The following is a 27,086-nucleotide window of genomic DNA, read 5'->3' as shown; positions in this document are numbered from 1 at the left end:
AGCTTTGGTCATTGGTGGTAACAATCATGCAGCCACACCATGTTCTAGCTGGAGCCGTGTCGTCACCTTGAACTGTTTAATTCTGGATTTGCTTTGTTTGCTGTAGAAAAAGTTTATTACTTTGAAACCACGGAGGAAAGTGTTATGTCACTTTGTGTTTGAAACTTAAATACTGGAACTGAACACCTGCACTGAAATGTTTTTTTCCCAGCATGCCTTGCAGTGGCATTTCTGTGGAGGGCTTAGGGTTAATTCAAACATACCGAGCCGCCATGGTGGGCGTAACTATGATCAATTTTAAATGAGATTTGTGGTTGTCATGTTTGTTTCGTTTCTGATCTACGTTTTTCTTTTTTGGAGGGGTCCTTCAGCATCCACTGTTTTGTTGGTGTTTTATTATTCACAGATCATGTCAACTGACAAACACAGCTCACTTCAACTGTAAGTCGGTTTCTGCAGTGAAATCACTGTCGAGCTCTGTTCAAAATTCTAGAGTTTGCTCGTGCCTTCTTAACTTCCATTACGTCATTCACACTCAGAGAGTGAATTGAATTTTTGTAAGATTAAAAACCTTAACAGGTGATTTAGAGCCAATTAGTTCATAATACCACGCATCTTTATAAAGACATGGGCAGCATCCCCTGTCTCACACTCTCATTATTGTAACCTCCTTAATCACGTAAGAATGGTTAGTTGTATTTTATAACCTTTACCATTAAAGTGAGCAGTGACCGGGCCCACACTGCTGACATGTCATGTGTATTTAGTGGGTGGTTGTTAGATAATGCCAGTGATGGCACTTTTACAGTATTTACAGTACAGTATGTTTTTTGGTTTTACCAATGAACAAATACCGCACAGATCAAGATGTGCCTGTCTGCTGATTAGCCTCCTCATGGAAGGAGTGGTTTAGTACTGTTCTGTGGAACACGTCCATCTGTTTTCAGTTCGGACTTCCTCTCGTACAGTACCTTCCCGTTAGGCGAGCGTGGTGGCGTTGGTGGTGAGTCAGGACCCCTCCAGCCCCAGATACGATCGTTCTGCCGGTTCCTTCTGCCGGGCCTTGCTCTAGGTTTGCCTTGGCCGTCCTCCAACTGTGGGAAGTGCAGTGTAAACAGTTTACAGATCTGCTGTGGCTGGGGAGGGCCCAGTGTTTGGCTGGGAGGAATGTAACCTGAACGCCACTTAAGAGGGAGGCAGAGCTGTCAGATGCAGCATTTGTGTATATTTTGTCAGAGTCTATCAGGAAACCGAGCCAGCAGTTCAAGGGATTCAAGAATCTGTTTCCACCTGATCTGTTCAACCTCATCAGACACATACAGTAAGTGCTGTTCACTGCTGCGCACATACAGCATCTGTGGCACGTTTCCACAGTCTGTGACCCCACACCGATGGTGGGCACTGGACTGTGTTACTACAGTAAGTAGCATGGAGGGGATGAGCCTGTACATAAATGTAGCACAAATGAGCTGTTTCATGTATTGTGTGTAAAGCACACCTGTCTCATAGATCCGCTGATTAACACAAACTACTTTATTATAACTGATTGGATTTTATATACTGTACTACTGTGTGTCCATTCTTTCTCATTTACATATAGCAACAAGCAGACTGATAACAGCCTTTATTGGTGTAATCAGCAGCATGCCAGTGTGTCACATGATGTGGATGTGCTCCTGGTGTCTGACAATGAAGCAGCTGAGCCTCTGTCTCATGGAAAAAAAAACTGGGTACAGGAAAATGAGGTGCTGGCAACAAAGAGCTTTGAGGAAGTAGACGCGTATCTCCAAGGACACATACCACCCAACACATCAAAGGACCTGGAGGACGTGTTTGATGGGGAAACCACACTAGTTTTCAAAGCTTCGTAGTCCTGCGTCTCGCTAGCCACCAAGACCCATGACAGAAATTCTAATGCGTGTGCCTGTCACTTAATTGAAGCCCGCTCTGTCCCCTGGGGGACAAGCGTAGCTTTATGGAGCCTCCCCGTCCTGCTGCATGCTCCTGATTAATTGTTATTTTGCAACAATCTACTCTGTATCAGTTTATTGTTGGTGTGTGTCTTGTCACCAATGTCATATCTCGGGAGAAGCTGTTTGACAGAGTAAGAGATCATAGCGATCCACATATTCACTCATTTTATGTCAGGCTACTTTTTGAAATGGGGTGTGTTGGAGATGTTTGGTGTCGATGCGTTTGATCATGTGGTGGTGGTGGCGGTGGGGGTGTGTGGAGCCTGCATAATAACCGAATGTATGCTAGAGGAGACGAGAAGGACATGCGAAGAGATGCAGCTGGAAGGCAAAGCAGGATCACTGTATATTTTACTCTGCATAGATCAGTTTACTCACAAACACACACCTACAGAGGAAACTCTGAAAGTCCTGTCACTCTCGGTTCACGTCTTCTTCCCAGGAGACCAGCAGTCTTGCAGACAGACAGGAAGTCAGCCCCGTCTGTGTGTGAAGTTCACAGAGAGCAGGAAGTGATGAGCGGTGTCAGCTGAGCTCCACCACATCTCTAATATGGCAGATGTGGAGTGTAGGCTATATGCATTTGATCTTCATGAGACACAGGGAAGCATAAAATGTGTCTGTCAGTGTTCTCTCTTTGGGGGATGACAACGTTCCACTGTCAGCCCTGACAAATTATCTAAATGCCAAAAATTAAGTAAAGACTCGCTGATGTCATGTGCAGCAGGTCTGCAGTAGTGTCATGGGGGTGTGGAACACTCCAGAGAACGTTGGGTTCCCACCAGAACCATCTCCCTCTCCATGGTGCACCGCATCTCTCTCCTATCTCCAGACCAAATGACCGGTTAGGACATTGAGAGGGAAATTGCATGCATTCCTCCATAATCGTAAGAGGTATTTACACATGCTCTCTAAATAATTTTGTGGTCCAGCTGGGAGCATCCAATGAATTTTTCACAAAGGGTATTTACATTCCTAAAATGTAATGTGGTTTTCTTATGCAGCTGGACGGCACGAATCAAAGCATTGGTTCCAGGGGACTGGGGTGCAGGCAGAGAGAGGGAGGGGGGAGGGGGCCGAGGAGGAAAGGTTCAAAGCGACGAGGTCAAGCTTGAGGGTCACTGTCTCTGTGCCGCCTCTGCCTGCGTGAATACATAACTGGCAATTGACTTTCTAATCGGGAAGGGCTTCATAAAATATGCAGTTTAATAATCACGGTTATCATGGGCCCTTTTTTGTTTCAATGCTGTGTTTTACTCTCGAAGCATCTAAAGCTGGATGCATATTAAATAATGATGGGGCTGCTGCTGCTCCCCTTTGCCTCTAAAATGTAAAATGACAGCCGACCATTCCTCTGCACCCCTCACTCATGAAAGCTCTTCCCTGCTGGATTTGCCTGTGATTGGATCAAAGCTTTGACCTGTGTTGCCAGGTGACCTCTCCTCCTCCCAGCTCTCCCTGCAGACCTGGGAGCCTAGCTAGGAAGCCTAAAATTACCTTGACGATGGCGTCGTCTGCGGCTGTCACAGAGCCCTTGTCTGTTTGATGTCACCTCTGACACCAGCCTCTATAGCCGTCGCCGGGGACATCTGACGCTGTTGCTGGGGTGTGAATAATAGAATATACCTGCCTGTCACCTGTGCTCCCTATGATGAAATGCTCCTCTGCTTGTGCGTGCCTCCTGTCTGTTCTAGGGGACACAGCGAGGCTGCGGCACTTTGACGTGGGACAGAGCTGTAGACGGGGAGGCTCAGCTGGAAGAGTCCAAGGTTCCCACAGGGGCCTGGAGTGGAGTGAGGCAGAGGACATGGAGGAATGACAAGCAGCAGCTGGACATAGAGGAGCACACACAATGGACCTCAGTCAACTGTGAGATATGTCTGTGATGCTCTGTGGCTTTTCCTCTCCGTTGTCACCTGTGTTTTAATGAATCCAGTGTGTGTGAATTTGATTAACATACTTCTCTTCGTTCTGTGTTTATGGATAATATTGATTCCCTCACTGCTTTAGTAGTAGAGCTGTGGCAGTGCCTCCACTGACAGTTGTGCAGGACGCCGCCACTTTAACACATCAACCTTTCAAATGAGTTTTTAAAAACTGTCAGGAGGATGCGTGAATGCATGGACGGACCCTTCATGAGGGACTGTGTCTCAGCATCTGAGCCATGGTTGGGTCCCATGTCTCGTTTCTGTAGCCGCTGTCTCTCTTGGCAGTGTCATCATTTTAAAGTGACTGTTCCAGGTCAGGGGGTCATTTGTAGTCCACGACGTCAACAGTCACACATCCTTCACAGACACATGTTCAGTAAATCAGTGTGCAGGAAATAATGATCATGGCTGTGCGGCTGCAGTGGTTTCTATCAAAGCCGCTGCCTTAATGGACTACATGTGTGTTGCGCATCATCTGCTGTACATTATTGCGGTGTGTGAATGTCTGTGGGTTGATCCGTCCCCAACCATTATGTCACCTGTTAAACCCTAAACATGCAGTGATCACTAAAATATGAACATACAAAACAGTAATGTTATTTTATAAATGCCAAGAAAACAGTTTTATAATTCTAGTCTCTATAACACCTTCCATCTTCCACCTCCCAGTTCCCTGTCTGTCTGTCTCTCTGTCTGTCTGTCTGTCTCTAATCTGGTTGGAGATGGATTCTTCATTCCTTGAATGCGCAACGAAATACTTGGCGGTCCTGGTGTCAGCACTTCTTAAAATGGGCTGCTGCCACCTCTGTTCCAACTTGAGCTTCAGCAGTTTTCTCTCCCCCACAAAATCCTGGAGTGAGAGAAGGAGAAATGAGAGTAGGAGGAAAATCTGCTAAATCCTCCAAAAGTCAGGAATGTGTTTTCATTAAAACAAGTTTGTGTGAGGGGATTGGAAAGGTGGAGGAAGGAGATGGAGTATCAGAGGTGATCACACCCAGCAGCTCCATGATTGAAGGAGAAGCGAGGATGCTGCAGTGTATACTCACACAGTGTATTTGGCTGTGTTTAAGGTGTTTATCTGAGGAGGAACGACACAAAGCCTTGTTGCTCTGCTTGTTGTTGTGGAATAGTGTCCGTATATGTGTTGATTCAGGCTCTGCCATAATTCAATCTATACACGTCCAGGAGAGGTAATTACCGAGCAAGGAAGCCCAGGATGTCTTGGAGGCAGCTTAAAGGCGTGTGCCGAACACAGAGCCACGTTATCCTTCACTGACAGGCCTCAGCTTTGCCTCCTCGGTCCTTCACTTGAAGCTGCTAATCAATGTTTTCCATCAAAAGTGAGAACGCAATAGTTATTATGGGCAATGTTTTAGTTTAAACCTTATAGTTTCTGCTTTAATCTTCAGTGTCTGTCAAGTCTGACTTAATGTCATTGTCACTAAACAGCAACTACAGCAGCTGAAGCCAGCAGAGTATTGGACAGCATGCGAGTTGACACAGGTTGAAGGTTTGAAAGCTGTGCAGGAAACTTAGGTCACGTTGTGTTACAGGTGGCGCACACACTGTACTGAACAAAACCCCTTGAAGCCCCCTGTTCCCCTTGATTACTTCAAACAATCACTGTGTCCAGGCGACTGGTGAGAATGTTGCTCCGTGTGGTTAATATAGCGTCATGATGGGCCGTGCTTGGGAATGAATCATTTTATAGCCTTCCCTTGTCGTCCATCACATAACCACGTCAGTGAGATTTAGATCGGGGGCACATGGTCTAAAGGAGCATCGTTCCCCCTCCCTGACATTAGCCACACCCACTGCACCGTCCCCAGATGATGGTTTGATTCATCAGCGTGAAATGGAAATACTTAATATTTCTACTCATGTTAAGATTTAATTCTGACTGTAATCTTCAGTCCATTATCAGTTTGCCTATACATGTATTTTGCTTGTTGGTTTGCCAAAACCAGCCAGCTTTGTCCTGTTGGTTATTGAAAAGTCATAGCAAAAACTAAATAATGAGACACAGAGTGTAATCCGGGTGTGTAGGCAGGTGTTCCACCAAAACAGTTTGCCTATTTCAACACTCTGTTATCTATCTCACATGGCTCCGAGAGGGTGGACTGGATATTATCACCTTACAGTCGGAAACCAGGAAGAAATGTATCAGCCAGTGTGGTTCTGTGGTTTCACTAATCCCCAGGCTGCAGAGATCCACTGACTCAGTCAGACGAACAGCGCCACCAGGGCTCTGGACGCACATGGGGACCACCCCCTGGATAAAAAGAGCAGATTGCTCCCTTGATCAGCCGGAACGCCGGGATTTAAGCATGCATGATTACATGTATACCAAATAAGAGGGAACGTCGTAATATGAATCTAATTTGATGACGCATAAAAACACATTGCATGTGTACACATGTTAGCAAAGGCACCATGAACATGATTCAACAGGAAAACAAAGTAGAAACGTCCTCCGCATCAAAAACACTCAAACAAACAACAAAAGTCCGTAATTAGCACAAGCATGACAGACAAATGTCTCTTATTAAACCCAGCCGTGGAGCTGTGTTTGTTGCTCTCAGACTGTTGGCGACAGTGGTCAGAAGCTGACACCTTGACTCTGTGATGCTGCTGTCATCACAGCGCTACACCGTGCAGGCCAGATGACGCCTCTGCTCTGTGTCACCACCTACAGTCGAGCCCCGTACGACGTGTCTCCTGTCAGTCTGCCTCAGACTTCCTCCCCCTCAGTCTGCGTTTGCTGCTTTCAGCAGGTACAGGGCCGTGAGCATCAGAAGGCGATGCTGGAAGAGAGAGAGAAAGGGCTGGGGCAGTGGAGGAAGGGATGGATGGAGGAGACGGGAATAAAAGATGGAGACTGAAAGACACAATGATGAGAAGCAGAGGGAAGGGGGAGTCAAAGCAAAGGGAGGGGATGGTGGGTGTTACTTCTTTTATTGTTGCATCTTTAGAAAATAGCTTTAGACTCTGTGTTGGCTGATAGCACTGCAATTGGCACACAAACACACATTACACATGCACATGGCAATCACCATGGTAACGAAATGTACAGAACACAATCGAGGTGGGATATTTTTAAGTTTCAAAGGCTTGGAAACAACAATAGGAGCGACAAAAGAAGGAAGAAACGAGAACGGGGGGAGAGAGAGGGAGAGGGAACAGCAGTATAAGTGCAAGCAGATGGATGTGTGTGTGTGTGTGTGTGTGTGTGTGTGTGTGTGTGTGTGTGTGTGTGTGTGTGTGTGTGTGTGTGTGTGTGTGTGTGTGTGTGTGTGTGTGTGTGTGTGTGTGTGTGTGTGTGTGTCTCCAAGGTCACAGCCTAGAACCATCTGCATGAGCAGAGGGAGGTGGCAGATAAAGGGAAAGTACAAAAGACAGGACCTCAAACACATCACAGGCTCCGTTTGCACGCATTTCATGTACTTCCAGTTCTACTGTGTTTTGTTTTGTTTTGTAGTCTTGGTTTAGATTTTGCCATGCCATGTGCATTTTTCTGTTTCCTCTCTAAGTATGAGCATACAGGGAATGTCTTTGTGCCGGCGTGGCAGACAGTCACAGAGTCTACTGGTTTCCTTTTGAAAAACAGAAACTATGACGAGCTTTTATAACATCTCAGTGCTGAGCGTCTTGGCGTCTGCTCTCACACACACATTCTTGTACTTCCATGGAGGTGAGGACCTTCTTTGACATAATGCCCAAATGTCTTCCCTTGCTCCTTACCATAACACTAACCATCACAACCAAACGCAGACGTCCTACTTTTGCTCTAATCTGAACCAAAACTCAATTCTAACCTCAGCCCTAAAATCACATCTTAAGCCTCAAACAGGTCTTGAAAGATGTGAGACCAAAATGTCCTCACTTTGGTAGGAAAATAAGTTTTTTTGGCTCTTACTTTGATGCAAGTACAAGTACACACAAACACAAACACACACACACACACACACACACACACACACACACACACACACACACACACACACACACACACACACACACACACATACTGTCCACTGGACAGCAGCACTGTCACCTTGAAAATCTCTCTCTTTCTGTTCTGTTGGGGCATCTGGCTCCCAGTTCATTTACTGTATCTGCACTTAGAGGTTGTTAGCTGTTTGTACACAACACACTCCAAAGGACGACCAGATGTTGTCACTTGTACAGTGGCAATTGAATTGATATGAATTGAATTGAATTGAATTGAATTGAATTGAATTGAATTGAATTGAATTGAATTGAATTGAATTGAATTGAATTGAATTGAATTGAATTGAGTGTTGCCGTTTCCCGCTGTTGCCAGGAAACGATCTTTCCGATCGTCTGCATCCACCCCTGCCTTCATTCAGATGGAGGCAGGGGTGGATGCGATCTGCTCGGCGGTGTTGTGCAGTGCAAAGTGTCCAATATGGCACCAAAGCTGCACACCCTAAGAAGTACATCATAGCAGATTGTCTCAAGATGCTGGAGAACAGACTGGGACCTGCTGCAGCTCTGAGTACTGTTAATGATTAGCTTTTGTTCTCAATAACAACTTTTACTTCATGTGTAACTTGTTCGGTCAGAAAAGCTCACAGTTACAGTGATATCTCTGAATGTGCCTCGTGGCTCCACTCGATCCCTTTCTTTCCAGCGGAGCAGGCTTGCAGCCTCTTTGGACTTCGGGGATGTGTTTCCTCAAAGGGCAGCTCTGTCAAGATGATTTACAATTAGTGAAACCAAACCAACAGTTAAGCTGTGTGTATTTACTTTGCCTTTGAGGTTGAGTCCACTGATTGCAGCGATTCCCTCAGTAAACTGATCCGACTACGCTGTAAACTTGGGTGTGACATGAGCCCTTAAGGCTTCAGGGCATTTCAAGCAAAGCAGTGGTCAAAGAGAAGCGACATCAGATAACGTATGTCATTTATGACACTCACTTTACACTGATTGGATGCAGCCCAGTTTTCTTTTTTAATGCAACTTTGACTCATTTAACGTAAGTTGTTTTCAGGCTTTTTTTTCATTGAACAAAATCAATGAAAAAAAACTTCAATTCACCACAATTGGTGTGTACCGGTCTACAGTGTACGAGGCTGGTTCCTTGCCCCTGTGCGTCTCACCTGGACTCAAGCTCATTTTTCTGACTGTGGTCCAAGGCTCAACCATGTGACAGAGCCTGGAACGGTGATCCAGAGCGGCGGCGACAGGCCGGCGAGGCGTGCGGCTGCAGACAGCTCATCTTGGGCTCAATACGTGACGATACGTGGAGATTCTGTGTGTTTTGCTGCCAGGTCAGCCCACCACCTTCGCCTCGCCTCCTCCACCTCCTCCGTTGCCGCTGTAACTTATTAATTTCTGTCAGCTGGTTTTCCTGCCATTTAGAGATACTACCAAATCACATTATACCTGTCATGGATTATGTGTACAGGCAATGCATCTCCTCCAAAAAGAAAGGAGAAGAGATCAAAGATGTTCTTACAATCACCTCTAAGTGGATACGGAAGCTGGACGTGTTTGTGTGAGTGTGTTTGCAGCCCACATGTTTTTTTATGTGTTACAGGATGTGCAGATAGCCAAGAAAAATGTCTTTGGATTCACTGGCATTCATTCGTTTCCTTATATTATATAATTCTCAGGATTATTAATTATTCAGTACTTTCTTGAATTTCTGCTGAGTGCAGTCGGTTTTGAAATGAGCGAGATGCGTGTTTGACTTAGTTGAAGCCTGAAACTTACGCCAACTGTGTTTGTGTGTGTGTGCGTGCGTGTGTGCGTGTGTGCGTGCGTGCGTGCGTGCGTGCGTGCGTGCGTGCGTGTGCGTGTGTGTGTGTGTGTGTGTGTGTGTCTGTGTGTGGCAGAGGATTTGAAGCTGTCACTTTGTAATTACCTCAGCAAATACAGGCTTGGAGAGGGTTGACTGAAGTCTTCCAGTTGGACAGGCCGGGGAGAAAATGAGAAGTGACAGACCACATAACACAACATGGGACATAAATAACTTCTTACCCCCCTTTCTCTCTCTCTCTCCGCTCTGTATTCGTCATAGAAACGTGGATGTGATACTTCAAGGATTTTAAAAGAGAGACGGAGCAAGCAGCCGAAATGAGAGAATATCCCTCGCTTTCATCTTTAGAAAAAATCTCTGACATCCTTCCTCACTTGCTTTGATGAAAGTCTTTGGTTTCGTGGTGTTTTATCCTCTTAAATGAGGTGTATGTGTTCTGGGCCCAGTGCGCTCATCCACACACACTCACTCAGTCGTGTTGTGATGAACACTGGTACACGCTGATAAAAATGTGAGTAGGTGGCATGAAGAATGTTTGCCTAGCGCGCGTGTGTGTGTGTGTGTGTGTGTGTGTGTGTGTGTGTGTGTGTGAGAGTGTGTGTGTGTGTGTGTGTGTGTGTGTGTGTGTGCGCTCCTCAGGTACAGAGGTACAGAAGTTGGTGATGCTCCAGGACGTTGTCTCTCTCTCAGTTTCAGGCAGGTTATTACTGTGTTGTTAAAGCCCAGACCTCTATTGATCACTGAAGAATCACATCCAAACTGGCTCCGCCTCCTTCAACCCCCACATATGTTCATTTACACTTACACATGTAGCTGGTTCTCCTCCTCCTCTGTCTCCTCCAGCCCTCATTGCACCTCCACCACTTTGCCTGGCTCCGGTCCAGCTGTAGATTGTTAATTATGGTTGGTGCGTGATGCTGAGTCTCGGTTGTTTGGCAGACATCAAAGTGTCGGGGTTTTATTCCATGGGGATTAGTGATGGTAGTGTGTGATAATCCCTGCCCATGGCTGGGCACAGGTACAGAGGATCTAATGAAGACACAAATGCACAAAACATACACTTGAAGAATGAATAAAAGATGCAGACGCACAGTGCATACATGTTATTTAAACATGTTACACGCAAGTTCCTTGTGCTTTCTGTTGCTCAGTGCATCCACAGAGACCTGCAGCACACTCACTGTCCGTTGCTCCTCTTTCAGTTTTACCTTGATGGCAATTTTAAATAGCTTGTTTTTAATTATTGCTCCAACTTCACAAGTGACTCTGGTTTTCTTTCTCTGTCTGTTTCTGTCTGACCACCAAACTGACCAAATAATACTAGAACTGCTAATATACAGTGTATATATATTTATATATTTATGTATAAACCAAAGAGTTGTCTCTATAGCAACCAACACCATGATTTGTACAAAGGACAAATGACGAGTGTTTAAAGGGCTGCTGGGGATTTTAATGTTCACTCTGTGCTCTCTCTTGTTGACCGAGATGGTCCCTGGAGATGGCAGGAAAAACAGGCATTAAAGGAAAACCGGGAAGACGGAGAGCGGTGGAAACTCCTCAGTGATTATTGTTTGTGCTGTTGTCTGTTACTTTACAAGGATGAAGGCGGAGTAGTGTAGTTTTGGGTAAAAAATGGATTTTGGGCTTTTCCACAAGCTGGAGACAGAGTTGATGGAGAAGGAGCTGTTGGACGGCACACAGATGCATTCTGGGTCGGTTTCTAGCTCATTAAGGAAGTGAACCGTGAAGATAATCCACGTAGATTCAATAGCTACTCACTGTAGTACAGACCACATTACAGAAACTAGAATAACTAGAATGTGACTAGAATAACACTTTAATATTATTTAATAATATAGCTATTAAGGCTTAATTATTCATTTAACCCTGCGTTTGGGCTGACACAGTCAGCAGTAAAAGTAAAGTTGGATGGATCTAGTCTGAAGTAAAGCGAAGCAGAGCAAAACTCTCGCTTCTTTAAAACAGAACAAACTAAGTCTTTAAGCCTATTAGGCCACGTTAGAGTCACTGTGGAAGTGAAACCTGCATCATTTTTGTGATTATTTCAGCTCCTCATAGGCTTTAAATGCACCTTGCTTACTGACAACACTGTAATCCTCGCCTCTGTTTGTTGTCAGGACATCCTCTTCATTTTCTGACATGCTCCGTCTGCACACAGCCTGTCATTTATGTGTGTGTGTGTGTGTGTGTGTGTGTGTGTGTGTGTGTGTGTGTGTGTGTGTGTGTGTGTGTGTGTGTGTGTGTGTGTGTGTGTGTGTGTGTGCGCGGGCGGGCGGGCGGGCGGGCGGGCGGGCGTGCGTGCGTGTGGTGAGGGGTGTGTGGCATGAGGAAAGTGAAAGCCTGAGACAGAAAATCTTTAGCGGAGACAAAGGTGTGACCTTTATTTGTCTTGGTGAACTGGCTCAACAGCACACGGTGGTGACGGAACCACAAACACAGATAAGGAGGTGAGTCTGAGAGAGCAGGTGGAAGAGCAAAAGATAAGAAAGGCCGATGAAAACAGGAGAAAAGCAGCAGACCTCGGACCTCTCTCACCTGTAATCACCTCCCGCAGGTCAGCGTGTGCCTCCACTCGCCACAATCCTCCAACTAATACTGAGCCAAGCATCAAACGTCCAGCTCTTCTTCTGCCTCCCCTTCCATCGCTTCTCTTCTCTCTCTGCACACAAACAGAGAGGACCTTGATGTTTCTGCAATAATTGGCAGCAGAGGTTGACTTTTTTCCTGTTATCTTCTTTTAGAGCTGAATCGTTGGCCCAGGATCAAAGACGGACCCCGACCGGCCGCTCAGGCCACCACAAAGGGCCGTGGGGGGGGGGGGGGGGTCTGGCACGGGGCCAGCGCTGCACATGGCCGAGGACGAGTCATGCAGATGGGGCCTGTGTGTGAGAGGTCAGTGGCTCAAGCACCAGAGCTTGTGCTTCCTGTACGCTGATCCAGCCTTGTGTGACTGACTCCCTTTTGTTTGCGCCGGGCATTTTCTTGCACTTGTGCTCCTCGCGCTCCGTTTGTTTACCTTCTGAATCCGCCCCATCTTTGTTTCTTTCCACAGCGATTTTCTTCTATGACTCCATGTTCCAGAGAGGGAGGGGGAGTGTAGCGGCCTGTGCAGCAGGAGCAGAACATGCTGAGGTAAACATCATTCCCCCGTGGACAGAACCATGTTTGAATGTTTAAGAAGTCCCAAGTAGAGTTTAGTGGAACACTTCCCTCCACTCTCAACAGCCCTTGTTTAAATATATACGCGCTCCAGCCAAGTCAGATGTGGCTGAGGCCTGTACAAATAAATGGAGCTGGAGGACACAAGACGTGGGACAGATAAAACAAATGAACAATCCGTGTAGTCCAAATATATATGCAACACCCGCTTCGCTCTTCTGCTCCTTCAGCTGACACGTTAGCAGGGTTGAGCACTGCAGCGACGGTGGAACAGGACCGTTGGAGTCGCTTTGCTCAGATCATAGCGAGGACAGAGCCTGTGTGAAAAGCAGAGCACAGCAGACGTCAGTGCGACCTGGGGAGTCTGTGGAGCCGAACCCCTGCCCTTCCTTGTGTTTTATGGAGTCTATGCTTCGTGTATTTAGCACGCATCCTCGCTATCCCCAGGCAACAGAAAGCATTAAGTGAGAACAGGCTATGTAAACATCGTAGGGCAGTAAGTGTCTCAAAGCGGCCAGAGGAATAAAGGAACGCAGGCCTGGACGTAAAGGAGCAGAGACACAGCCACAATGTTTTTCCACTCGCTGCTCTGTCTTCGGCACGAAACCCGATTTCAGCCATATGTTCAAGATTAGATGTACCCGACTGCTCGATGAGAACACATCCACCAAATGCAGTGCTGATCTCCGTCCACGCCCTCCGGGTGCTTTTAATTCTATTAAACAATATGATAACAACCGTCAGATGTGTTGTATCAATCAGAGTTTTCTGAAAATACATTTCCATTTATGGATAAAACGTGTAACTACATGAACCCAACACTACTGTTATAATGTATGTGAACGTGCGTCGTAATGTAATGTCAACACATTCCAGTGCAGCGTTCTCTCCATTTGATCATCAGTATCATATGAGCAGTCAGCACTGATTCAACCCACTCACACACACACATACTGTACACACACACACATGCCCCCCCACAGCCAGAGGATGGACACTGAGCCACTGAGCCTTGGAAACAGCCAGGACCATCACCTCACCTCTGCCAGCTACTGCCTCTGGCATCTGGTGCCGTGCAGAACTCTGTTTGCCAAATCTAGCAGACACCGGAACTGTTCCCTCCACGGTCCATCACGCTCATTAACAGCTGACCGGCTGCTTCACACATTGTGATAACACAGTGTAGCAACACACAGTTTGCTGTGACTGAGCCAGGTCCTTTCATTACATGGTATTCCCATGACTCCATACACCACTCATCTGTTTAATGTTGTACTGTGCTAACTCTTACTTCTGATGCTGTATTTTACACTCTGTATTGTGCTTTATTGTGCTGTTGTGTGACACAATTTCCCTACTGTGGGACAATTAACGGTTTTCATATTTATTATTATTATTCTTATTGAACGTATTGCCGTCTGTTCATTGCACACAAGTGTGTAAACTGGTAAAGTAAACTTGATCACATGCGACTTTACAGTAACATATCATATGTCACAAATACTTATTTTACATAAGGCAAACATAGTCATGGAGGATGAATGCGATACAAGCATCTGTGCCACTACAAAATGTAACTGTGTGAGTTAATCCTTTATTTACACAAACATATTTAAGTATTACACCACTATAACCATGACCCAGTCCTAGAAATCTGTAGCTATCTATCAGTAGCTTCCAACCTGCAGAGAAAGGCTTTAGTTACAGTAGTAGAGCTGTGAGCTTGTGCTTTACTGTGTGAAGGAAATGAAGGAACATTTGATGGACTCACAGGGTCAATATAAACAGTCAGACAAAAATACTGTGAATACGTGTAAAAACACAGCATATAATGTATATATAAGTATATTTTGTAAGTGTATAATAGGAGTGGTGTTGGATGCAGTAGTAGGTATTTTATATATTTTATACTTGTTTAATTTGCCCTCAGGTTAGAGCTACAGTGTTAAAAGCATCAAGCTGTGAGCGACCTAATGAAGATTCCTGCTGTTAAGAGGTAATTACAGCCAAGTCAATAAAACACCATGACACACTTTATGCGACCTCGATGGTTCCAGCTAAGATAATGGGCCACTTAACACAGACAGCTCAGTAATTAAAAGGCCAAAGAGCCGAGCAGGTTCTGAACAGGGTCGACTGGTTGGGCGTTTAGTTTCAGCAGTAACTTCTCAGCCATTAGAAAATCATCAGCGCAGAAGTCTGATGCTGTTTTTTCTGTAATAATGGGCATTATTTTCACTTTTATGTGTTCCTCCTACAGAGAAAATAGGCCTGATGTCTCCCTTTGTGCTCGCTCCAACCGCTCACTTCCACCACCCACACAACACATTTTCCCAGGCAACAATGTTCCTCCAAAGTTTACACACAATAAATAACGATATGCCCAAAGCAGTTAGCAGCGGCCCCGCTCTCCGTTTCCTGGCTGGACTTGAAATGAAATGGTAATTTTGACTTGAGGAGGATTTCAAAGGGATGGCCTCTACTTTTCATCTTGGCGCATACCACGAGCTCGCCGACACATTCACGCTGGGATTTGAGAAGAAAAAAAAGAAAAAAGCTGAATTTTAAGTTTTTTGTATGAACTTCCTTCTTTCTTTTTTTTCTGACATCTCCCCACAGAACAAGAGATGTAACATTGCTGAGATCTCTCCCCCAGATGGACAGCGTTTATATAAACAACCACCTCCGGGTTCAGAGAATGTTTGATTGATGTGTCATTGTCCAAAGATTGTTTCCAGGCATTTGAATAGATAATTCAGAGTATTTGAAGTAGAGATTTTTCTTGCAGAGGGCAGAGGTCGCTTGTGGGGGAAGAGAAGGGGTGTCCTCTCTCTCCTGTGCTATTTTTGCCTCTGAGGCTCCAAGCAGCCTGTCTACTTTTCACGGTAGAGATTGACTGACACTTGAATCGTCCTCCTGCTCACGATTACAAGGTGCTTAACAAAAGTCCATCTGAGAGCTGTCTGCTAGCTCTCTTATGCAAACTAGCTCTGTCTCAGACCGAGGGCCCTGACTCTGCGCCTGCATGTCTCTAGGTCGGCCTATGGACCGTCAGCCTGAGTGGCAAGAACCAGCGCTGCAGTGGAAGAATGGGCCAGGAACACGAGAAGGAACAGGAAATGGAATTAGACTTAGAGAACAAGGTCAGTGCCACGTGACTCTGTCAGAGTCTTAGTTCCCATTTCACAAGCTCACTGGCACCGACCCAACAGCATCAAGAGCACCTTTCTGGAGTCGACCAATCACATTCCTGTTAGTCGGCCAGGAGGGGAAGAAACCACCGGGTTCGTCATCTGTTGAGTGGACGTGCGCATGGAGTAGGTGGTCAATGATGTGACATCAGGGTAGGGAACTGATAAAGATGTAGGTGAACCATTCATGCCGTATCTTCTGTGTGTGTCTGGAAGTGATTTCCGTCTTGGCGCGAATAGTCTAAGGTCCTGATGAAGACACAGCACGTTACACCTCAACACAGCAGCTGACTGAGGCTTTTGCAGTGATGAGCAGATTCTTGGGTGAGACTTGAGATTGTTACAACCAGAGGCTGCTACAGATGCTGAGATGGGCTCAGATGAAACCTAATGGTCTTAACTCTAGATGCCACTAGCTCAAAGCTAATAAACTCCTACATAGAATATAACATGTAAATATACCGACTTTACCGTTTTCAGTGAAAGCGCTGGCATTTAACTGGAACGATAGTTTACGATCACATTAAGACACTGACGTGAGCCTCAGTCTGACATGTCAGACTCTGCTCCTGTGAAAAATGAACCCGCGCCTCCATCACCGACATCATCTGTCTCCGCTTGTGTGTCGTGTACAAACAAGCTCCCGGGTCAGTCCCGGGTTATATTTGTTTTAATGCACGATTCTTGTCGCTGGGTTGTTTTTGTAGCCAAAACAAGGCAACGATAGAGGTGATTTAGACAGAAGGTGCCGCGCAGACGGAGAGGGAGGCGGGCCGGCGTAACCTTCACGCAGAGCAAACGCTGGCGTTGTTTAAATTTCTGAGATCAAAGGGCTGCAATGCAAATTCCTGCAGCTTCCGTGCCGCCATTTGATGTTTGCAGGAGCCAAATTATTGTGGTGATTATGGAGCAGGCCAAACAAAGGTCCTTGTTGCGACTCTCAATTAGCGGTGTGACATCTCAGCACCCGACGCCGGAGAGGCTGCTGGGGCTGATAAAGTGATTTGGCTTGGTGGGGCCCTTTCATCTGCACTGACAGTGGGGTATTTGAAGCTTCTGGGTATTCTGCCTGCACATCCTCACACCTCCCTTTCACTGTGACAATAGCGCCACTGTGTTCAGGATGTAGGAGAACAACAGGCCGGCCCACTGTCATGTAGAGGTGCTTCTATAAAATTACTTTAGCAGGGATGGGCTTAAAATAAGTGGCTAGAATGGAAGTCACACATGCTTTACTCATATTACACCATCAGCAGTATTCCCATGTTGTCTGAATGCTCTTACAGCAGTGATCCACCTCTGGAGTTGACGACGCCAGCCTTGTTTTTTATTTTTGTGTTATTAAAAGCTGCAGCGCTGAAAGGATAACTTTGCCTGTGGGAAGGACGGAGCACCGGGATCAGGTTCAGCCGTGCTTCTGATAACACTTTGCATTCTGCGGGCACCAGCGACGCCTCTGATGCTGCGCGTTTGATTGCCTCTTTCATGTCCTCCCGCTGCCTTCAGTGTGAGCAGTGACTGCAGGCGGAGGTGAAGCGACAGCAAAGTGGACCGACACGGTGCAGAGGGAGATGGGACGTCCTGCCGTCAAGGTGATGGACAGAGGCAGGAGGAGGATGCTGGTTTCAGGCTGCGATGCAATGCTGCAAAAGACCACGTCAATTAGCATCACAACATAGATGTATCACTATGGCAACAGAGTTACACTAAACAGCCTGCTGCTGCTACACTGTATGCAACTAGATGTCTAGATTACTTTACCATGGACACTTTCTGTCAGCTTTTGTTTAACCAACAAAGCTGTCTGGATGAACAACCACCAGAACCGATCAGCTCCTCCAGAGATAATATTAAAGGAAACAGCGGAGGTCCAGCGTTCACATTTGTCGTATGAACAGATAAGCAGGATGCCGTTCACCGTCGACTTCTCACAGCGTGGCTTTCCTCTGTGCTGACCTGGGAACAGCCATGCACTGCTATAAGAAAACGCTCGGTCTCACTCATTCACCAGTATTAGATGTAGTTTAATTACACAGGGGCGGCGGACGGGCCGCTCTCCCCCCTCTGCAGTGGAAATGCTGGACGTTTGTTGTGGGTTCAAGGCTCCCTGAAGGATGTGCCGGCATGCGTAGGGTTCTGGCAGGGAGGAAACGTGCAGCGGCGGTGGGGGTGAACCGTTATTGTTTGAAAAGCGTGTAAGCGGCCTTCACAACACTGGATCCACGGAAATGAAGCAAAGACAAAGAAAGAGAACGAGAGAGAGAGGATGAGAACGCAGAGGAACATCTTTGACTGAGGACTTAACAGGCGAAACAGAATTTGTCTTTTGCCGGGAGATGTCAGATGCCGTGCCAGTGAGAGGGAGAGAGAGGCGAAGGCACACCACACAATCGCTGCTTTGCCTCTTTCGCCCTCTTTTTTCTATTCCAGTTTAAGACGGCTCGGTGAATGCAGCAACATCAAAGGCCCAGCACTCAGAATGTACACTGTTGTTCCAGTAACCACATGAAAAAGAAAGCGAGGGAGACGGAGAACGGCTCGGAGAGATGGAACAAGTTTCTTTCTTTGTGCGTAAACACGAAGCTATGGAGGGAATCGGTTTGGAGACGGCAGAAGATTAAGTCTTTTATCTGCTGGTTTCAAACGTCCTCCTCATCCACAGCCTCCACACAGAGCCACTGTTAGGACCAGCGCCTCCACAGCACAGGTGGCTTCAACAGGTCTTCAGTTAGGACAAGTACTGGAAGCTGGCGAGGAGGTGGTTCACGCACTGGCTCCTGTCCTGACTGAGCAAAACAGTGAAACCATCCCAACGTTGTGCCCAAACGTGACCAACAGGCTTCATTCCTGCCTTATCGTCACACAACGAACACCCAGGAGCTACAAGTCAGTCTCTACCTTTAGTCTGAGTGTGTGTGTGTGTGTGTGTGTGTGTGTGTGTGTGTGTGTGTGCGTGCGTGCGTGCGTGCGTGCGTGCGTGCGTGCGTGCATGCGTGCGTGTTTGTGTGTGTGTTTATGTCTCTTTGTGTGTGTGTGTGTGTGTGTGTGTGTGTCTGTGTGTTTATGTCTCTGTGTGCGTGTGTGCATGTGTGTGTGTGTGTTTATGTCTCTGTGTGCGTGCGTGTGTGTGTGTGTTTATGTCTCTGCGTGCGTGTGTGTGTTTATGTCTCTGTTTGCATGCATGTGTGTGTGTGTGCTCCTCCCTCCCACCACCTGGGACCTGTTTGGAGAGGTTTTCTGTAAAAATCACAGTCACGCCGTGGCAGGATTACCGCTCTGAAAAGCAGCACCTGGAAGAATCTCTGCTGCTCCTGCTCCTCTCCCTTAGATGCTCAAAGAAGTTTCTGGCTTCCCAGCTGGAGGCGCAGGATTTGTTTCTGACCTACATGGGCGTCCTCGGCCTTGCGTTCCCTTCCAAAAAGCACACACACACATCAGACTCGCACCAGGATGCATTGAGAGAGGTTAGTGCAGCAGCATATTACAGAGGACGAACAACTGGGTGGATGTGGGGGAGCACACGGAAGCTTTTTGCACTTTATGTATCATTTTATTGGCAGGATAAAATACTAAAGGCCGATTCTCCACACAGACATACCAGCCTGTAAATGAAAGGCTTCAATAACCCCAGACACCGCTGGAGACTTTTCATCAGAAAATAATCAGAGACACAATTCAAGTCGTCCACACATCTGAGAGTGTAGTGGGAATATTTAACATAATTTTCTAAATACGTTTTGATTACAATATTTTCCATTTTGCTCCAAATCCTGACCTTCACAGGAATAGCTGTGGTCTTTTATCCCGTCTCCCAACGTTCAGAGTCTCCTCCCAACAAGGCACTTTACTACGATTAACGGTTGCTGTTCATCAGAATTTGATTAACTGCCATTTTTGAGCCACTGCACCAACAGACAATGGCGTCTTCTCTTGTGGAAATTTTACCATCCTACAAACACACACGTGACTCCACTTTCTGACACTTTGATCCACAACCGATCCACAATGAAAAAGCAGCAGCATTTTATTTTTCTCTTCTTGAGGAAAATGTTTACTATTTGTACAAAATCCTACAAGTTATGCTTTTACCGGGAGGTTATGTGCTTTGGCTTTAGCTCTGTGTTCGGCAAACAGGCATCAAGATTGTATCGATTGTCTTCATCTAACTCCCTGCAAGAAAAGCAAAGATGCATATTTGCCAAAAAGGAGCCGCTGCCCTCAGGCTGCTATTTAATGGAACCTGCCAGCAGAACGGAGAGGTGCAAGGTCTCTCTTTGGCCATTACGCAGAACTTTCTTCCTTTAATGTATCAGTTATGCTCTTACATGCACGCATGTGTGCAAACCAGGCTCAAAGAACACATGGTCAACTTGATCAGCTCTCATTATTGTAGCAATACAACGTTTTAATAATGAAAGTGTGACTCTAATTACAACTGTGTGTTTTATTGGAGAAGGTGGGCATGTGTGGGCGGTTGGATGCTTCTCCTAGACAAGTAGCCTGGAGACGCACTGTGTTTCTGTGGAAATGTGGCAATATTAATATTAGTAGGTTCCAAATGTGGGAGGAGCAGCCTCCTCTTCTCCAGGGTCACCGAACAGAGCGAGCAGGAGGGTGGACACCGATGGCAACACATGCCACACCCAACGTTTGACACAGTGCTACAGATATAGTTAGTTAGCTGCAGTTCTCTTATATCAAATCATTTTCCTCAAAAGCAGCGGAAAAAGGCTAAATTCTCAGTATATCCCAGCGAACTCAGACGCGTGGAGTACAGTGAAGAGCCACTAGGGGGCCTGCGTCAGAAGCTGGGCCCCCGGCTGATTTAAAATGCTTTTTGTTGTCTGACACTTTCATTTCATCATGTTCTGCCCGTTTTTTCAAAGTCAACTCTCAAACTCGTGGTGTAATTGTATCGTCTGAGAGAAACAGATGGAAGGAAAAATACGATTTCAGTTTACTGCGCGTGAATTTGGATTTATCAGCTGATGGAGAACCGGGAACCCAAACTGAACAGCGTATCAGTAAAATATGAGCTATTAAAACTGTGGCCTTTCATTTGATTGCTGTGTATCACACACACTTGTTCTCTGTACATATTTTGCTTGTCCACGAGCGCGTGGGCCTTTCGGCCGTGCACCCAGTCACATGTGGCCCCGCCTGGCGAACGCCCACCGGCCCCATGGCACTGGGAGCCATTGTGCCACCCGCCCTCGCTCGTGACCCGCTGACCCGCTGCGCGGTGTCTGGCGGTGTCGGTGACATCACCCGTCGCTGCGAGTCCACCGCCGCCTGCGGCTCCTCTGTTTGTTGTCAGGCAGACAGTGAGCGTCCTTGTTCAAGGGAGGCCGGTGCTGGCGTGGCACGCTCCCTCTGTAAATGATGAAAGAGGGCGACAGAGCTGCGCTGAGAGGCACCGGCCTTGTTTGACTGAGCACTGGACGCTGAGCTGGTTCGGAAGGCGCCGTTCTCCCCTGACAGTAACTTGCGTGATGTGTGGAGATTAAACGGGGGCGGAATGTGTTTGATGTCTAGATTTGAATAAATAACTCTGATGTTAAGCGTTTTGCAGCGTTAATCACATTTGGTGATAACGGAGCTCCTTGTGTGTGTCGCATCAGAGACTGTAAACATGAGCACAAGGTGAGGATTTAGTGTCATATCATTGCATTTAGATGCAGCATCTGCGCCTCATCAGTCTCCTCCACTCCTTTTGTCTTAATACTGAATCTTGTTATAGGGACTGAATTACATGTTCCTTACGCAGCAGCAGCCAGACACACCTCATGATGAGGCCCGGCTGGAGTGACGTTTCTGAGCGCTCATCGGCCATTGGCTCCGCTCTCTCAGACGTGTCTGACACATGTGAGGCTTACATGTGGTCCAACAGATCCGTGGGGATAGTGTGTGTTTCCTGGAATTCCTGAGGGATCCACATCTGGAATGGATTTTATTTCTGCGTTATGAGAGCTGAAACGAGCAGCAGCCAAAGTCTCTGACGTTTCTGACCAAAATCTTGGAGCCGCTTGGAACATTTTTAGCTTCCATGTCTCATCTCTCAGTCTGTTAATTGAAATCTTGATGCTTTGTTTGTTAGATGTGACGCTCTGATCATCATATACCTTTACCGCGTAAGGTAGTTCAGGGTCTTGTGTGATGTAAATCCTGCACCCTATGGCTCTTTGAAGGAGAGAGGCTCAGACAGGAATTCGCTCTAGGTGTCGCGGAGACAAAGCCCCCCTCCGTAAAAAGGGGAATTGTGCTCGCTGCCACACCATATGGAGAAATGTCCCAATTTCTTTTCCTTTATATCAGCTGCAGTGCGTTTCAAGTCGAACCTTTTGTAGCGTGCGCCACATGCGATTTGGGCTCTTGTGTGGCGGCGCAAACTTTGTGACTTCTATATGTCTCCGAGTGCTGTCTGACAACTTTCTGTCACTCACACTTTTTTCCCTTTTCTCTCTCCTCCAGCGAAGCACATTTCCTACCCCATCGATTGATTATCGCACATCAAGCCCCTGTCGTCATGGCAAAACTTCATTTGAATCTTCAGTACTTTCCCCATGTCTTTCAACCAGCAGCTGTCAGCCACATCAACAGTAGACGCGCTCCGCGCCAGACAAAGTTAAATTGAAGCACACTCGTACACTATATATAGATAAAGTGTCACTGCTTTCATGAGACAAGGCACCTTCCAAGTCGTCAATACAGAGCGCTTCATCACGGGCAAAAGAGCTTTGAAACTGGAGAAGAGAGGAAAGATGAAACGATGGTTCTCGCTTCCCACTTTGTGCTCGAAAGAGGCAAAAGTGAGATTATTCTAAAGTGGGTAGAAGTGTTTAAGGGGCCGGCTTTTTGATCTGCCTGTCCATCAGCCAAAACGAAGAGCACCTGCTGATGCTTCTGATCGTTAGGTGTCCTCAAAGTGTCTCAAAGAGTCTTTGTTATCGCCGAGCGCGTCGATTAAAGGTAGAAGTATCATTTATTCATTCTGCCATTGAGTGAAAGAAAGAAAGGATTCAAGAGCTTAGCGTTCATTTTTGTCAAACTCCGGAGGTGCAGCGATGAAGTCAGCTTTCTTTTGAGAGACAAGTGGAGTCGAGGTAAGAAAGATGTGGAGTGAAAGTTTGGTGCGGTGCAGAATTTGAAAGGCCCCAGTGATCTTAGAGATTAAATAAATGGCATTCAAACTTTATTAAACTTTTCTTTTAACGGCACGCTGCAGGATGACAGTCGTGAAGAGAACTGTGTCTAACAAGGTGCCGCTGATGGTTGTAGCTGATACATAAGCATACGCTACACACACACACACACACTGTCTAAAGCTTAAGTATATGTTGATTAGAATGTGTTGATTTCAGGAAACCAAGCCCGAATCAACACACACTGCGTGTCTGGTTTCCTTTTGTTCACCAGAGGACGATGGCGGATTCATCTCCGCTCCGTATCTGATTCTTTAACACGGCTCTCGCTCTGGAAGTCCCTTCCATTCCCACTGTTTCAGGTTCTTTTCTTTCTCGTTTCAAATCCTCAATCCTGTTGTGAGGTGTCTCTTAGAAGTTCAAAAGTTCTTTTCAAGCCCGAAGTTTTTGCCGTCTCCACTTTTCAACTGGCAAGATGAATATCGGTGGGACAAAGCGTAGAAAGGGAAGGCTTCTGACAAGACTTCTGAGGGCCCACCAGCTCGTCCTGTCTCTCCCTTTTGCAGTTTTCCCATAACTGGCTTTCTCGCGTGGCTGCTAAAAAGACACCGTATCAAATGCAAACTGAGAAGTCAAAGTCTTTCAAGATACATCAGTGGAGCCCTTGTGGAGATGCTGCTCTGCTTAGGCTTTTCACAACTTTTGAAAAATCAGAAATTGGTGCATTCTCTCTCGTGTTATCAGAGCTGCTGACAATAAGTTCACGTTGTGTACGTGCCGAGAGGCGACGCCAGTGAGATGCGACCCGGGCCGGGTTTGAAGGTGAAGCACGTCACACCTCATCTGACACACGTTGGGGTTTTATGGGAAGCACTATTCTGCTGTCAGCACGTCTGAGAGCTCACATTTGTGTTGCTGACGTCTATATAATAAGCAGAAGACTCAAGGTTCATAAAACACGGAAATGCATAAAATATCAGGCTTGAAAAACTGGGCAAAAGCAATTCCTGTGGAAATCAATAAAATGCCCCGACAGTTTGTTATCCTTTGGTTTTGAGCCGTTTTCCTGTGATGGATGTTTGCAGTCTAAACAGCGAGTGCTTGGCGCTCGCCGAGGCTGGGGGCCCGCGGTTTAACACTTTGTGGGGCGAGCTCAGGAAAACCTGAAATAGCTGAAACGAGACCTCAGTACAAATAATCACCCCGGGCCTCTGTAAACCATCATGTTGATGCATTGTAAATTGTGAAGAGGAACGCTTTAACATCGTGTGGCACATGTATTTCAAGGCTTTGAACGTTGGATGCTCTCCGAATCTCACCCACACAACCACAGGCTTCTGCTGTTGCCCTGCTTCGACTGAAATACCGCTCAGATTCCAAAGGGACTAAAAAAAACGAGCCTTTTTAAGGAGGAATGTGTCTGAAACCGTTCCAGAGCTGCTTCCATGCATTTAGCTGATGCAGGGTCTGAATCCTCCAACCAGCTTCTCACACTGGTGACCATGCACTTTTTATACTTGGGCTTCAAATATGCTTCAGATGAACATACATAGTCCTCCACACACAAAGGTGCTAATTTAAACACACAGAGGGACATTTTTAGATGTTGCGTCAACCTCTTCCACCTTTGAAGGCGTTTGAACGACAGGTTGTTGGCAGGAGGGCACTCGCCGCACCGGTTATCTCCTTCCTGCACCGCAGCACACCTCCTCCTTTGATCCGTGCTGTTAGAACCTGTTTACCCGCCGAGTCCTCGGGACGACTGGGTCACCTGCTGATGTCATGGCACACGCCTTCCTCACAGCCTCAACAGGTTCTTCTGACAAACACGCGTCTCGCCAAGGTGTTGTCCATAAAGTTCAGCCGCGGTCACGTTCCGTTCAGTGCTGCATTGTATTACTGCAATTTGATTTAATTCGGACGATCACCACGCCCTTGACTATTTGTGTATGTGCCAACGAACACGGTCCTGCACGTCGACAGAGCTGCCGCCTAAGTCTGTGAAATCATCAGGTGACATGCAGGGAGTTTTGCAGCTCAGCATGATGGAAAGGAAGTCAGCCTTAACTAAAAATGCTTCCCGATCATGCTGGAGTGGAGGTTCACATGCAACTAGGGCTTGCAGAGCATTTGTTTTCAGCAGCACAGTGGCCCCAAGCATCCAAACAACACTATACTCACACATGGGTTCAAGACAACAGTGATACAGTGATGTTCTGTCAGAACCCAGACGTCAACCCGACCCAACTCATGGCTGGACTTGAAAAAGACTGTTCATCCATGATCTTCATCAGATGTCCAGATGTGCAAAGCCAAACAGAGTCACTACTGCAAAGGCTCTGAGCCCTTTCTAACACAAGGCTGTGAATAAGTATGCTTTTTAACTGAGCTGTATACACACACACACACACACAAAGCACAGGACAAGGAAGCAACATGGGACAAATGTCAAGCACAGCCTGAACCCAACGCGGAACATTCCAGCGGCGGCTACCTCAAACACAAAACCGCCGGCGCGGCAGGTACAATAGCGGTGTTGAGATCGTTAGACTTCACAGTCATGCATCTCCTGCAGCCTTGATCTCGCCGCCTACGACACCCTCATGCACGCCCAGGTGAAAGCGCGTCTCCTTTGTGAAGCCGGGAGGTGATTTGTAAAGGGCAGAGCAGCAAGTATGGTGACATTTCTGCACTGTGGGGCTTTGAAAGGTAATATGATAAGTTATGTGTGTGGAATGTCTGGGCAGGAATGTGCAGGAGCCGTGAACCTTCACCTCGTCGCCGTAGCTACTGAACACTGGCAGCGGCAGCGTGTGTGTTTGTGGGTATAAGTGAGCGACAGATCGTGGCACAGCCTGCTGGGTCACAGTGGAACAGATGAGCATGAGCTTTGTATTGTTCTGCTCGTTTAGTCTGGAAGGAATTCAGCATTGTGTTTGTCTGTTACAGGTGTTGGCTGATCTGATGAAAGAAGCATCACACCAGCTCATACAGTGATGGTACGTACATGTTTAAGGGCTTTGGAGGATGTTGAATTGATCATGAAAGAGAAATTCCTTTTCTCACTTCTCACTGAATGCAGGTCAGTAGTGTGACTCTGGATCTGTACTGGCTACTTTATTAGGGTCCCATCTATTGTCTGTTCAATCCAATGAAGTGTCTGGAAGTAATTCTACTTTTACAAGGTTGGGGTCAGAAAAATGAGAAATATACTGTATGGTTCCTAATGAGGCCACAGTGAGTCAGTGTCACAGTTGCCACCCACATGATTAGGCAATATTGTAACTTTGCTGCATTAAGCCTAGGCCCAGTACTATTTAAGCTCCCTGAAGCTACTGTGACCACGTGCTGGTGAGGTTATGAAGGGAACTGACACGTTTGCAATTGTCTTACAAAACCTTTTTTTTAATTTCACTGCACCTATTGTTATAATCAGTGATTTAAATTAACATACATAAACTATGAGATGTGCAGGGAGCCTGATTAAAAAGATTACACACATGCACGCACACACACACACGCCATTAGTCCCCAGAACTCCAGCTGCCCACGGCTCTAAAGTCACGCTGTCACGATGTGATTGAAGGTCCAGCTGGTGGACCGGCCCTTTTGATCCCTTCCCCTTTTATGAGGAAGACAAACAGCTCCTCGTCATCGGCCACACTGCTCTGATTGATACACACACACATGCATGCTCGCATTTGCATGCTCATCACAGACATACACTCACATTTTCTTAATGGATGCCATCTCACCCACTGTGATCACTTTGCTAATGACCTGCTTGAACTGACTGAGGGTGAGAACAGAAGGTTGAACAGCAGTGTGTGAACATAGGCGTAGCCTCATGGCTTACTCTGACACTTAGTAGCTTTATTTAAACA

General features: G+C 46.6%; 1 protein-coding gene and 1 long non-coding RNA gene across 7 annotated transcripts in view; one reads left to right on the top strand and one right to left on the bottom strand.

Annotated features, from left to right (window-relative positions):
- The window catches only part of LOC114849491 (axin-2-like), a 59,738-nt gene that overhangs the window by 7,222 nt on the left and 25,430 nt on the right, over window positions 1-27,086 (top strand). For 2 of the 6 annotated variants that reach the window (XM_041070426.2, XM_029141063.3), the window contains exons 2-7: window positions 3,668-3,842; window positions 12,452-12,602; window positions 12,763-12,842; window positions 14,800-15,802; window positions 15,905-16,012; window positions 26,152-26,201. The gene's annotated coding sequence lies outside the window, so the exon portion shown is untranslated. The remainder of the gene's footprint in view (window positions 1-3,667; window positions 3,843-12,451; window positions 12,603-12,762; window positions 12,843-14,799; window positions 15,803-15,904; window positions 16,013-26,151; window positions 26,202-27,086) is intronic. The other 4 variants (XM_029141138.3, XM_029141380.3, XM_055509058.1 and 1 more) reach the window with 4 other exon arrangements.
- On the bottom strand, window positions 7,266-12,352 carry LOC129604124 (uncharacterized). The gene is made up of 3 exons (XR_008694779.1): window positions 12,246-12,352; window positions 9,025-10,715; window positions 7,266-8,612 (listed from the first exon to the last, which is right to left on the bottom strand). It is a non-coding gene; the product is annotated as an uncharacterized LOC129604124 (long non-coding RNA).

The sequence above is a fragment of the Betta splendens genome, chromosome 1 (genome assembly GCF_900634795.4).
Source record: "Betta splendens chromosome 1, fBetSpl5.4, whole genome shotgun sequence".
Lineage (NCBI taxonomy): Eukaryota > Metazoa > Chordata > Actinopteri > Anabantiformes > Osphronemidae > Betta > Betta splendens.
The sequence above is the reverse complement of the archived record's forward strand: the minus strand, read 5'-3'. Positions and strand labels throughout refer to the sequence as shown.